The 12514-nt window shown below is 42.1% G+C and overlaps 1 long non-coding RNA gene across 1 annotated transcript; it reads left to right on the top strand.

Annotated features, from left to right (window-relative positions):
• The first annotated feature begins 1591 nt into the window (after positions 1–1591).
• LOC141264508 (uncharacterized) lies at positions 1592–2270 on the top strand. Its single transcript, XR_012319976.1, has 4 exons — positions 1592–1706; positions 1813–1885; positions 1961–2026; positions 2149–2270. It is a non-coding gene; the product is annotated as an uncharacterized lncRNA (long non-coding RNA).
• Positions 2271–12514: the final 10244 nt, after the last annotated feature.

The raw sequence follows: 12514 nt of genomic DNA, 5'->3' as shown, positions 1-12514 counted from the left end.
GCACCAAACAGGTTAACTTTTTAGACTTAGACATATATATCAAAGATAACCAAATATGCACTCGCACTTTCTTCAAAACTACCGACACCAATAGTTTTATCCACACTAGCAGTTGTCATCTCCCCAGCTGGCTCCTAAATGTACCAAACAGCCAGTTTAAAAGACTCTATAGAAATTGCTCAAAACCAAATGACTTTGAAAATGAAGCCAATCTTTTAACGGCCAAATTCCTTGATAAAGGATATGACCTATTACTCTTGACCAAGGCCAGAAAAGAGATATATAAAACTCCCCGAACAGAAATAATGGCTACCAGAGAAACCATAAGTGCCAACAATAAACAACTTAATGACTTCAACATTGATATCCCTATAATCACCACTTACAATTCCAATACCCACCTCATTAGAAAAATTGTCCAGCGACATTGGAATATCCTCAAGGATGACAAGATAGTAGGGGAAATGATCCCCCCTAAACCTAGATTCATATTTAGGAGAGCCAGAAATTTGGGCAATTTAGCAGCCCCATCCATCAAAATTCCTTCATTTACTCCCTTGCCTAAAAGCCCATCTACAAACCCAGTCGGCTTCTTTCCATGTGGGAAGTGCACAGTATGCAAACATCTACACACTAAAAAACAAAACAAAATATCCCATGGAGATATAGAGTTTCCAATCAAGGACTTCATCACGTGTACCACTAAGGGAGTCATTTACGGACTTAAGTGCCCCTGTGACAAGATATATGTGGGCCGCACAATACGTCCCCTTACCAGGAGAGTGGGGGAACACATACGTAATATACGCACCAAATTTGCTAAACACCCCCTCTCCAAACATTTTGCTGATAAACACGGAGGCTCGACTAAAGGTATCCAAATTACTGGCATTCTGATCGTACAAAAACATTGGAGACAGGGCCACTACATTAACCAGATGTCCCGCATTGAAAGTGGCTGGATTTTTAAACTTAATTCACTAAGACCAAAAGGTCTCAACAGTGAGATTGAACTTTTTGCTTTTTAATGAATACCAGAACCTTAATATGTATCACGCCGTTAACCATAGATCTCAAACATCAATTATTAAAACTACAACAAATTCTACAGCAACGTGGAGTTATCAAGGTGTCTGAGATGCGAACCATGGTGATCACAGGAACCGAATGATTGCCTTCACCTGTAATTGAATAACACATGAGGACCGAGTACCTACCTATTTAAGGAACCTCTCAGCACTGGAGGACCATCCCTGACGAAGGATTCCGTGCAAATCCGAAACGCGTCGGAAAGGTCCTCAGTGCTACCCATACCCGCTCCATCGCGAGAGATCGCGGGATCTGACATCACCTACCACGTGACCGGACGCCCCGCCACCCTCCGCGAGCAGGAAGTAGGCACCTCTACACTTTCGCTGCTACCGGAGCCTCCGGCCGGGACTCCGAGTGCAGTGCTACAGAATCTAGCTTCACAGTCTTCATCATCAGGTCAGGACCGAACGACCTATCAGTACCTCCAACAAGGGGAGACTCAAGAATCAACGTGCCTGCAACAACAGCAGCCACCTCCGCTACATCAAGTACACCAGCACACACTGTGCCCGCCACAGCAAAGCTTTTCTTTTATTCATCGATGCCTGTTATTATGGACTTTGTTCTTAAAACATAAATTGGAATCATTCCATATCTTACCAGCCTTAACACAGGTTGGTCTCTTATAACCCGATTATCCTCCGGCACTCATATTTATCTATATCTCCTGTGATATATTTATACCTATACCTAATCAATATTTACATCTGGCCCTACCAGGTAGGACATATACAGCCACGTTACCTACGTATAACCCATACCTTCCAGCTACCTCCTACACCTTTCTACTAAGGTAATTTTCCCAACACTAGGAGTCTGTCTGCTACTCTTTGGGTCCTTTTTCTTAAACACCATTGTGTCCCGACAGATCTGTAATCCAGACCGTCTCTTCGTAGTTTTACTAAACGCCACGTCTACATCTATACCCCACTAGGTAATTATATATATATATATATATATATATATATATATTTTTCTCTCTCCTCATTTTAATTAGGCTACTTTACTCCCAGACTACAGGCCTATTTTAACCCTTTCCCTCTCCTTCCCTCCTAGGTTCCCATCATTTAGTTCCAGTCATTATCTCTGTCATTCCCTGGAGCCTACTCCAAGCAAGATTATCACCAATCTATTTTTATCCTTTACTGTGCTCTTATAGTGCTCCTAGGAGGCCAGCTACCCCCATTGATCATACCTGAAATAATGCCAGTTTTAATTTTTCAGACCTTTTTTACTATTAACCAATAAATATTTATATTTTAAATTATTATGGTCACAGTTCATCTTTAATCACCTAGACCAGCGCAGATACCTCATTTCTGTTTTTAATTTACTTAGGCAGCCTTTTTGGTTCACTGCAAGTATCAGCTGCAGGTCGAAGGAAAGAGTCCACTAGCGCCCCCTACCAATACTTTATCCACAATCATAATCAGGATCTACTTAAGCCTTAATCCATTATATGAGAATTCAGCATCCATTTCACAGCATTTCAAGAAGAAAGTGAAGAAAATCAAACTCCTTAAAGGTTTATCCCAAATTTTGTGACGCTAGCCACTACTCACGGACAGGTCTTCAGACAGAGAAATCAGATATTTCGGGGTTAGTACCAAGACAGCACATAGTAAACTAAGGGAAAAGATGAAGGTGTTAAGTCAGATCACAGTACGCTCCTCTGCATTCCGACTTCATGGTTACAAGGTGGGTGGAGCACTTTTTAAGATTGACAGTTCAGACCAGCAGCATGGCTATGTTTGTAGCCCAAATGGCATGCTCTACAACGCTGCAAACAGAGGGACTGAACCTAGCAAATCCAGTAATCTGTCCAGCTTCAGAGCAGAGCTCGCAAACAGCTTGTAAGCGCATGCTTCTTTCCTTGGTAACTGGCCACAGCATAGGAAACCCAGGCAATGAGCTGTAAATTAAGAAAATGAAAAAAAAATCCCTCCATGCACCCAACGCACAAATGTCCTGGAGTAATATCTCTTAAATGTTGTGCTCATGTCTCAGTAATTCATTTGTAAACCTGCCTGAAGAAGGAGCCTCTGTGCTCTGAAATCTCTTTAAATGGCCACAGAGGGAATGAGCTCTTACACTAACTTTTGTTCCAGCTGATTTCTTTGGTTTAATTTCAAATTTCAGCAGATTCTCGCATCTCTAGTTGTATGATCTAACATAAAATTTCAATATTTGATTTTGACACACCCTCTCTAAAGTGGAGATGAAGTGGTTCCAAGGGTATTTGTCTATTTTGACTATAGATCTTAATTATGATAATAAAAAAAATTATAAAAACCATTAAAAAAAAAAAAAAAAAATCCAATTTAAAAATACCAAATTACCTATAGTACACGGAACATAGTACAGAAGTCCTGGCCGTAGTCGTGTTGAATGCTATGATTCCCACTATCAGTTGGCCAACTAATAAATATTTGATGTGGGCAATTTCAGTCTACTGATTAGATTTATTAATAATGAATGTAATGTTATTGTGGATGATTAGAGTTGTTTCGTTTTAATGGAATTCTCAAATCATTTCTAACACCTCGGTATAAATTCTTTATGACACCCAGCTATGCATGCATATTCCTAAACCTTGCTGGGAGAGCAATGTAATTACAATGGCATGAGCTCACCTATTGTGTATACTCGCCTCCTTATAGACTCGTTCATACTACTGTCGGTCAGTATCCCTGTATTAATAAATAAAGTGCAATACTTGATAGGTCCTGTCTGGATCTAGATCGTAAATAAAATATCAACTTGGCCTTCGTGGATCAAGGGTTGGTGGGTTTACTGTGTACATAAAAAAAATGAATACACTTCAGGAATTAAACTCTTGTGATTTATTTTTTCTGAAGGCTCAGACGGATGACACGGGCACGCTATGCTACAGACACAGAGCAAAGTTTGGCCTTTCTGCATCTTCAATTTACAACATTATTTACGCAGGAAGCCGCATTCTGGCAGGAAACTATTCATTCTCATTATCTGTTTGTGTTCGTTTGTCAATAAATCTACTGATTGTCTCTCATCCATGGGTCATTTGTCACTCATTTGCTACAAGAAGTTTAAGGCTTTATCATAATTTTTGCCTTTTATGCTCATTTACTTCTTTAATTTATTTGATTGTCAGGACCTTACAATGACACTTACTAATATTATTTTGACATGTTTAACACCTTCCTTCCCCAGAACATAACAGTACATTCTTTTTCAGAAGCCGGTGCATCAAGAGGGCACAGGAGCTTAGTTTACTTCATATAGAGCAGGTGCCAGATGTGTTATACAGCCAGCACCTGACTCTAACAGCAGCAACCAGAGCTATCTCTGATTGCTGCTGTGTAGCCACTTAAAGGGAACCTGTCATGTAAAATAACGATATTAACCTGCAGATATGTGGTTAATCTGCAGGTTAATAGAGTTCTGACACTGTGCAGTGCTCTCACTGAGAGCCATGCTGCTGAGAGGAAATTAACTTTATTCCCCCCGGCAGTGTTTGGTTTCCAGTCATAGTGGTGGCACCACGCTCTCGGCACTGACTGACAGCTAGCCCTAATGCTGAGCCAGTTTTCAGTCAGTTCCAGGGGCGCGGTTACAGACACTGCTCTCTATACACAGAGTGGTTACTCCTAAACCGCGATAGTGACACCCCCAAGACTGGAAGCCGAATGCTGCCAGGGGAAATAAAGTTAATTTCCCTGGGGCTCTCAGTGCCGGCTCTGCACGCACAGTGTCAGAACACTATTAACCTATAGATTAACCCCATATCTTCAGGTTAATAGCGTTATTTTACATGACAGGTTCCCTTTAAATGCCACGTTCAATCTCTAACAATGGCATTTAAGTCACATAATGCAAAGCGGGACATTCATTTGGTGTTCATTTCCCTTTTTTGCACGCAATGTAAACCTCAGACAACAAGCATCTGGACATCATTCATTGCCCAAAGCTTAAGCAAAAAAAGAAATGCTGCAGAGTGAAGAATGATGCAAAAAAATAAGTTACCTTGAAGACGAAAGGAGACCATAACCAAAGGAGGACAAACGGAGCCAACAGAGGACAAGGCAGAGAACTAGGGGACAAGTCAATGAGTAGGTGAATATACTTATTTTTTTATTTTTTAACTACTTTCCCTGCCCTCTACAATCCAGCAAAATGGCATCTGTTGGATTCACAAAATAAAAAATTCAGAAAAATATAAACCTAATTTTTTTGTAAAATACAAGGTAAATTCAACTCACATCAATCTTATTCACTCATTTCTAGAGCTCAGTGCAATCTAGTCATAGCCAAGCAGTTCAGTGCGCCTTCCCTTCAAGTTGTTTTCTTCTATCTCCACCCCATCTGTCTCTTGTAAAGTCAAAGCTGTCAGTCAACGAAAAAGATAGATGGAAAACAAGTGGGTGGGATGTCGTACTGAACAGTTTAGACATGCTAAGGATGCACCAAGTGCCTTTACATGGTTTACACTTTCTGTGCTTTTTAACTTCCTTTAATATGAAAGTCATAGAAAATCTTGCTCAGAACCGACAAGAGGTTGCAAAACTATCATGCTTTGAATGGATTGAACAGCGCCCCGTGGTATGTGCAAAGCTTGGGCTATATTTTTAGAACCTAACCCTGCATTACTCTTCTCCACAACTTTATTGCTGACCTGTCTGATGTGTTCTTTGGTTTTCATGATGTTGTTTGTTCACTAATATCACTAATATTCGCAAACAAACCTCTGAGGCCTTCACTGAATGCTCACTGTATGGTAAAACTGATTGGGCAATATGATTCCCCATGTTAGTACGAGTACGTAGATATAAAATATGTATATATATTTTTTTTATTTAGGTGATGAAAAACAATTCCATAATTTGTAAGATAAAAACATTTTGCTTATGTCGCCATTTCCAAGACCTGCAGTGTCTCCATTTTTCGGGATCTGGGGCTGGGTGAAGATTTATTTTTTGTTATCCTGAGCTGACATTTTTTTGATACCATTTTGGGGTAGATACGATGTTTTGATCGCCTCTTATTGCATTTTATTGCAATGTTGCAGCGGCCAAAAAAAATGAAATTCCGGCGGTTTGATTTTTTTTCTCACCACGTCGTTTCCCAATGAAATTAATTTATTTTATATTTTTATATATCAGACATTTCTGAAGGCAGCGATACCAAATAGGTATATATAATTTATTTAATTGTTTTATTTTCAATGGGGCAAAAGAGCGGTAATTTGAACTTTTGTGGGTTTTTATTTTTTTTCATAATTTTAAAAACTTTTTTTCAAACTTTTTACTCACTTCAATAGTTTTATAAGTAGACTTGAAGCTGTGATCGTCCAATTGCCTGTGTAATACACAGCAGTACATCAGCAAAAATCTCCTATGAACGCTGGTCACGAGCTGACTTTCACAGGAGATTCACAATGACACACACGGGGGTCTTCCTCAGACCCTTGACTGCATGACAACCCATCGGTGCCCTGTGATCACGTGACAGGGGAGCCGATGGGCATGATTTGAGATGCGCTTCCGGCTGGCGCATGTTAAATCCTGCTGTCAATGATTGATAGCAGGATTTAGCAGGTTAACAGCCGTGGGAAGAGCATCAAGAATGGTGTTTGTAAATCAGCCATCAAGTGTGGGTAGAGATTTGGGTTCGGTGTTGGAACCCGCATCAAAGGCTGGGATATTACTACACCGTAATAAATGTAATATATTATTATTTACACAATGAATTATACTTTAGAGCTGCATTCACAATGGTTAACTATAGAAAAAATCAAGCCTATTGGCAGCCATTTAGCTGAACTCCTATAATTCAGTGGTACAGTTAAATCTAGTTCACTTTATGTTACAGCCCTAATTTTTTTTTCATGTTTACAAGGAAAGTTTCCAGAGTTTCATCCTTTTGGCTTTCATCTGGTTGGCATACCTAAGTACAGTGTCATTGTATACTAAAGCATAGTCAAAATAATACACTTTTCGATTCTATGGCTTCTCCCAAAAAATATATGCATACAGTGCGATATAAGTGAGCACTTTAGAATAAAGCATTCTTTGACAGATATTAGTAAAGGGAGACGGCCTAGCAAAGGGCTGGATTTTATCTCCTGAGGATATTGAGACTGAATTGAAACACTTAATTCAGTGATTAAGAGGTGAACCAATACTTTTGCCTATATACTGTTCATAATATACATACAGGTGCTTCTCGCAAAATTAGAATATCCCCAAAAATTTAATTTAATTAAAGTCCTTTAATACAAAAAGTGAAACTCATATATTATATAGAGTAATTACAAACAATTACAAACTATTTCAAGTGTTTATTTCTGTTAATGTTGATGATTATGGATTACAGCCAATGAAAACACAAAAGTCATTATCTCAGTAAATTAGAATAATTAACAAAAAACACCTGCAAAGGCTTCCTAAGCATTTAAAAAGGTCCCTTAGTCTGTTTCAGTAGGCTCTACAATCATGGGAAAGACAGCAAACTTGAAAGATGTCCACAAGGCAGTCATTGACACACTCCACAAGGAGGGTAGGCCACAAAAGGTCATTGCGAAAGAAGCTGGCTGTTCACAGAGTGCTGTATCCAAGCATATTAATGGAAAGTTGAGTGGAAGGAAAAAGTGTGGTAGAAAAAGGTGCACAAGCAGCATGAATAACTACAGAGATTCACAAGGAGTGGACTGCTGCTGGAGTTATTGCTTCAAGAGCCACCACACACAGACGTATCCAGGACATGGGGTACAAGTGTCACATTCCTTGTGTCAAGCCACTCATGACCAATAGACAAAGTGCCAAAAGCGTCTTACCTGGACTATTGCTCAGTGGTCCAAGGTGTTGTTTTCAGATGAAAGTAAATTTGCATTTCTTTTGGAAATCAAGGTCCCAGAGTCTGGAGGAGAGTGAAGAGGCCACAATCCAAGCTGCTTGAGGTCTAGTATGAAGTTTCCACAATCAGTGATGGTTTGGGGAGTCATGTCATCTGCTGGTGTAGGTCCACTGTGTTTTATCAAGACCAAAGTCAGCGCAGCCGTCTACCAGGAAATTTTAGATCACTTCATGCTTCCCTCTGTCAACAAGCTTTTGGAGATGGAAATTTCATTCTCCAGCAGGACTTGGCCCCTGTCCACACTGCCAAAAGTACCAATACCTGGTTTAAAAACAACAGTATCACTGTGCTTGATTGGCCAGCAAACTCGCCTGACCTTAACCCCATAGAGAATCTATGGAGTATTGTCAAGAGGAAGATGAGAGACACCAAACCCAACAATGCAGATGAGCTGAAGGCTGCTATCAAAGCAACCTGGGCTTCCATAACATCTTAGCAGTGCCACAGACTGATCACCTCCATGCCACCCTGCTTTGATGCAGTAATTGATGCAAAAGGAGCCCCGACAAAGCATTGGGTGCATTTAGTGAACATACATTTCAGTAGGCCAACAATTCGGATTTTAAAAACAGTTTTCAAGCTGGTGTTATAAAATATTCTAATTTACTGAAATAATGACTTTTGTGTTTTTCATTGGCTGTAAGCCATAATCATCAACATTAACAAGAATAAACACTTGAAATAGATCACTCTTTTTGTAATGACTCTATATAATATATGAGTTTCACTTTTTGTATTGAAGAAATGAAATAAATTAACTTTTTGATGATATTCTAATTTAGTGAGAAATACATATATATATATATATATATATATATATATATATACATATATATATATATATATATATATATATAGTGAAGTGCTGACCTGGTTCTAAAGACTATTGGACCAATGCACTTACAGCAGAGTCCGCGACTCTAAGGGATGCAGACTTTTTCCAGCACGGAACACCGATCTTATTGTTGTTTTATTAAAGATTTGCTTGTGTTTTATAAGAGATTTGCTTGCTCATCAGATTTCTAAGACATTTGCTTGCTCAACTCTCTGGAATCATTGTTTCCATTCAGCGACAGTAAGCAGAGGAAGACACGCAGGCTGGATCTTGTGCATACATAAGGCCAGACACAAGATTGCTAATCAATGAAAGCAATCAAGCCATTGTTCTCCTATCTCTTAGTCCCATTGTGTAGTTGGGATAATAGACCCAGAGGAGCTGTCATCACAGGCGGTCTCACATGCTGTCCAAGGTGATGGGCTTCTGGAATATTCTTCATTGTTTGAGCTAAAAGCAAATGTTTAAGGGGGGGATGTGAACACTTCTTCACATACAGGGGGCTCATCCCAGCAAAGGGAAGACAATTAAACCACGTGTTTTAGTGAGAGTTGGTGTATTTACGTTGAGAGGCTAGAATCGATTGCTGAGTTCCTGGAGCTCATGGATGAATGGCCAATGGAGTTTGGAGATCGGTTACCAGCTGATTTGGACACACATGCTACAGTTGTGCGATCTGTCATCTGAATTTGACAAACTTTCTTAAGGACTCTTGCTGCTGGAAACATGGGCTTCGTTCATATTATCTTTCATCTAGAGGAGCGTGGACTGTAACTACAGACTATACTGGTGAGAGATACAAAATCTGTGGGCCAACCAAAAGTTGGGAGACAGTGAATATCACCTGGTACAGGGGCAGTGGGACTACCGTCCCTGGGGAGGGGCAATGTATTTTGGCCATCTAAAGGGAGTTGTTGTAAAACCATGGATGTAAGGAATAAAAAATAGTTGCATCGTTAACCTGCCTAGGTGATTATTACAGCCCACAATCTCAGATCTTCACACATTGCAGCTGGAAGAGTCCTGCATGAAGTGTATGTATCACAGAGGTGACCGGGTCTTCATAGCATGTTTCATTTATATGGACTGTTTTGTTTCCTTTGTGCCAAGACAAGGCTGTTTCTGTTTATATTGAAAGATTTATGGACTAAAATAAATCTCTCGCTTGCACCAAGAGACTTTGTACCTGTGCCTACCTGAAACCGCTGTCAAAGCGTGAGTGTATCCCTACAATTGGTGCTTAGAGTGCAGCCAATGAATTCCAAGGAGCACAGGTGGTTGCTAGAGAGTGTGCATGTCCTGGGGAAAGGCAACCCCGGTGGTTAAAGCACGGTCAAGCAGCTGGTCCAGGCCAATATGCAGCAATGACAAGCCCAGCAAGAATTGAATAAACTGTTAATGCAACAGTTCCAGTTACAGCAGCAACAAATACAGCAGCAATAACAACAGCAGCAGATGAAGCTCCTTGAAAAAGTCATTCATGTAAGGGAAGCCACACCGGACCCAAACAGAAGAAACAAGACCCAGGGGACGAAGACAGTAAGAGGGGTATTGCAAAAGATAACTCCAGGGAATGACATTGAGACATTCAAGACTGTGTTTGTGAGGGTGGTGGACCATGAGAAACTGCCTCAAGAGCAGTGTGCTGAGGTTCGGGCACCATATCATACTAGGGAACCACAGAAGAAGTATCTTGATCTGGCCCTTGAGGATGCCAAGGAATACAGCAAACTTGGCTTATTTGGCTCTAACCCTGGCAGTCAGGGAAAAACAGGTGCATTTCTGGGACAATTGACTCGCCCCCTGGGCCGTGGGGCACTCGGATCCGGGCAATAGGGAGACGATGGGGGTAGTAGTGACGACCCGGTTCCGTGGCTCAGGGTGGTCAGGCCAATGGTAGTCTGCTACGTTCTGCTGATAATGTTCGACTACGCCACCCATGGATTGCGGTTATTAGGAACCGCCGCTGCATGCAGACCGCTGGGGCTGATGAGGTGTGCAGCTAGGGTAGTGTGACTCCCCCCGGGAAGAGTGCGGCCCCAGGGCAGTATAAAGGATGGTGGGAGTCATGGTAGTGAGAGTCCCAGTGCTGATAGTGCTGGAGGAGCAAGGAGCACACAGACAACAGGTTGCAGTCCAGGGTCTTTACTAGAACAGGTAAATTGACCCACAAACAGTCCCAGCTAGGAGGGGACCTGGATGTCTGAGAGCAACGGGGAAATTGGCCCTGGTCAGGGTGAGGGTGTAGGCCTACCGTGCTTTCTGTGCTCCTTCTGGCTATCTCCTCGTTATAGGGTAACAGCCCACGTTTCCGAGCTTTCCGTGTATTCTCGCCTGTATGGCCTGCGACGTGGGTTCTTTTCTGCTCCCAGCCTTGTACAGCTTTACTGGTCCCTTCGGTTGTGGCAGGGCCTCCAGGCTTCTTAGGCCAAGGAATATACAGTCCCTTGCGGACTGGTTATCTGCTGGAGAATGTGGAATCCTCCCAGCCTCAGACACCAAAGTCTGGTAAAGTAAGTCTTTTATCTGCCAAGACAGGCTCTCTTCGCCTCTTGTCTCTGGCTTGTGGCTCTCCTCCTGCCACACTTCCTCTTAGGTGCAGTGCAACTGTCTGTCCCTGCTCTGCTCTGGGACAAGTCTCAGTGCTGAGACAGGCCATCAAGTTCTCCCTAACCCTGCCCCCAGAACCAGCTTTTATAGGGGCAGCCTGCTCCCCCTACTGGCCTGAGACAGGAGGTACTGCATGCTAATGTTCCCCTGACTAGAGAACCTCCCCCTTGCTCTCAGACACAGCTTTAATATATTTTGTGGCATCCAGGCCAGGGTGACACATTCCCCCCTAGTGAAATTTAGTACTCCGGGACTAAACAATAAACAAAGACAATATGCATAACAATAAAACATTAATAGACAGACGACGCACAAATTGAGTTCTTAAGGTCACAGTGTGGTCTGTGACCGGGTGTCCATATCACCAGCACAACGGGGAGCCTTAACCAGGTGGGGTTCTGTCCTACCCCAAGTCCTTCACAGTCTTAGTTCATTCCTTGGTTAAGCTCCGAATGCAGTCTATACAAGGTCCCGGTTATAAAAAGTCCATAACCTTTGAGTCCTTACGGTAGCTGCAAGAAACTGAAACACAGAATTACCAAACATGCATGTAACTTTGCAAACAATTTCAACATTTGGCAACAGGGTTATTTACAATTTTTGTACACTCTATATTTTCCAGCGAGCGGGTATCTGCCCCTTTGTGCTCCTGGTTGATCTACGTAGCCCACTGTCTGGTGGTGGACCAACCTGGCTTTCCCGACTAGCGTTAGGGGTACATCTACCAGCTGGGTGTACAGGTAGGGCAGGCAGCTGTCTGCGGGTCCTTTGGCTTACCGCAGGCATGGCAGGCTCACTGTCAGCAGAGGGTTGACTCTCCTGGGCTGTAGGTACAGGCTCTTCTGCCTCTGGAACTGCTTGCTCCTCTTCACCTTCCGGCTCTGATGTTGGTTGTTGCTGTGCCGGTTGCAGGAAATGCAGGACGGGTACCACTATGGCATCATTTATGCGAGTCCAGGACTGAGGGAACTCTCCGAGAACGGTGCTGATCATTTCTTCCTTGTCCTCTGCGGGTTCAAGGTCACGCTGATCCTCTTCTGCACTACGGAGTTGCTCGGGGCATCTTTTGAGGTGGTCTCTGGA

Source organism: Phyllobates terribilis, unplaced genomic scaffold (genome assembly GCF_046119375.1).
Source record: "Phyllobates terribilis strain yellow unplaced genomic scaffold, ASM4611937v1 Scaffold_4__5_contigs__length_816908805, whole genome shotgun sequence".
NCBI classification, from domain to species: Eukaryota; Metazoa; Chordata; class Amphibia; order Anura; family Dendrobatidae; genus Phyllobates; species Phyllobates terribilis.
This window is presented reverse-complemented; position numbering and strand designations above follow the sequence as displayed.